This window comes from Rattus norvegicus, chromosome 19 (assembly GCF_021556685.1).
Source record: "Rattus norvegicus strain SHRSP/BbbUtx chromosome 19, alternate assembly SHRSP_T2T, whole genome shotgun sequence".
NCBI classification, from domain to species: Eukaryota; Metazoa; Chordata; class Mammalia; order Rodentia; family Muridae; genus Rattus; species Rattus norvegicus.
This window is the reverse complement of record NC_141552.1, coordinates 28,271,073-28,273,351: the sequence shown is the minus strand read 5'-3', so window position 1 is coordinate 28,273,351 and position 2,279 is coordinate 28,271,073. Positions and strand designations below refer to the sequence as shown.

Genomic DNA, 2,279 nt, shown 5'->3' with positions numbered 1-2,279 from the left:
CATTGCCAGGAGTACGCACTGCTCATGTTATACAGCATCTATTGGAAACTTCTGCTGTTATGGGACCGCCTTCTAAAATTAAAACTGATTATGGACCAACATATATTTCTTATCAATTTAAACAATTTTGTCGGCTCTTCTGGGAAAATGGCGACTCCTGCACGTTCTCCAGAGTTGCTGCTGTCCAAGGAGCCTGCGACCTCCATGGGCCCTGCTGGGGAACCCTGCCTGAGGGGCCAGCCTCAGCCCATGCACAATGTGCTCCCTGCCCTGCGGCTTCGAGCCCCCAGTTCCTGAGGACGTGGGGCAGCAGAGTTTGGCGGAGCTGCGGGAGAGGTTGAGGCGCCAGGAGAGACTTTTGCGCAAAGAAAAATTCATTTGCAAATTGCCCGACAAAGGTAAAAAGATCTCAGACACCACTGCCAAACTGAAAGCTGCCATTTCAGAAAGTGAAGAGGTCAGAGGGAGAACTGAACTACTTCATCCTGTTAGTGTTGACTGTAAGCTAAGGCATAAAGCAAACACAAGAGTTGATACCGACATAGACAAGGCCCAGAATTCTGACCTGATGCTTGATACTTCATCATTAGTTCTGAATGTTCGTCAGTAGACATTGAATCATCTAAAACAACCTCAGAAACTCAGGGACCTACACAGCTCACTCACAAAGGCAATGAAGAGACTTTGGAGACTGGCTGCACAGTGAGTACCAGCCCGTCTGTCCGCATCACAGTCCAGGCTCCCCCATCTGAAGTTAATGAACATCTCCCCCAGCATTCAAGTCAAGCGGAAGAGGTTTCCAGCAGCGTCGACAGTCTGTTTATCACTAAATGGCAAAAGATCACAACTGCAGACCAGACTGAACCCTCAGAAGAAAACACCAGCACTGAGAACTTTCCAGGACTGCAGAGTGAGACTCCTAAGAAGCCTCATTACATGACAGTGCTAGAAATGCGAGCTAGAAACCCAGTGCCCCCTCCTCATAAGTTTAAGACCAATGTGTTACCCACACAACAGAGTGACTCACCAAGTCATTGTCAGAGGGCTCAGTCTCCTGCTTCCTCAGAAGAGCAGAGATGCAGGGCTAGGCAGCATCTTGATGATGTCACAGCAACTCGCCTTCTTCTGCTCCACCCCCTGCCTGCACAGCTGCTCTCCATAGAAGAGTCGCTGGCTCTGCAGAAAGAGCAGAAGCAGAATTATGAGGAGATGCGGGCAAAGCTCGCAGCACAGAAACTAGCCGAGGGACTGAATATTACAATACAGAGCTACAAACCAGAAGGGGAGTCTTCAGGGAGATACCGAGAATTGAGGGATGAAGATGATGCCAGTCCTCAGATGAATGCTGAAAATGAGCGCTGGGAGATCCCGGGAGTTGACTCTTGAGCTTACATTGTCTCATCGAACTTCCTAACAAGTACCAAGACAGTGTCAGACCTTGTTGAGGGACAGCAGTTTAACTTACAGAAAGGTAGCTACAAAATAAGAACCCAGTTTGTCTTTCAGAAGATGATCTTCACATGCTTGAACAGTTCAATATTTGAACATTGTGTTTGGCCGTATTGTGTTACAGTTTTGCAGTATATTGTGCATTGGTCTGATATTTTAGTGTGAGTAGAACACACGTTTTCTATAAGATATCTGCTTTTTCCTTCTTCGTATTCTTATCAGATAGCACTGCTTACACCCCTTCTGGTGAAATACTTTGTTATCCCAGGCACCTAAAGTGAATTAGGAAGGCCTGGTCCCCCTCACTCGAGAAATGAGGGGAGCAGTCTAAAGAATGGTACGCATGCTTGCATGGACAGGTTCCTGAGACGCTGGATGTGAAATGCCGCACACAACACTCGGGAACCACCACCACTGTGTCTGCTGCTCTGTCCTCTCTTGGGGCGACTGCTGTCACCTGTGATGAGGTTAAGGAGCACTTGGAAGAAGTGCTGGGTGAGGAGGGTCTTCTGAGCTGGTGTGGGGAGCTGCTCCTGGCTGCCCTTGGCTTGAACTCATTGCCATCTGGGATGATAGGCCCTGTACAGGACACTCGTGCTTGGTAAGGAAACCGGTGTTTTTCTAAGTGTTACAGTTGAATTGTCAGTTAATTGCTTTTTTTCCTTGTTAAACCCACAGAGGTGTTTACAGGCTGCAGAAACCTCAGTCCTGTATGTGCACATTTGTGCTGTTTAAAATGATTATATGATCATTTCCAGCAAAGATAACAATGTTATCAAAAAGCCTTTGTCTATTATGTGGAACTTGTAAAGGAGAAATAAAATACCAAT

At 47.0% G+C, this 2,279-nt stretch overlaps 1 pseudogene across 1 annotated transcript; it reads left to right on the top strand.

The window, feature by feature from the left end:
• The first annotated feature begins 256 nt into the window (after positions 1–256).
• On the top strand, positions 257–2,279 carry LOC147999338 (DNA-directed RNA polymerase II subunit GRINL1A pseudogene; annotated as a pseudogene). The gene has a single exon (XR_015643945.1). The product of XR_015643945.1 is annotated as a DNA-directed RNA polymerase II subunit GRINL1A pseudogene (transcript).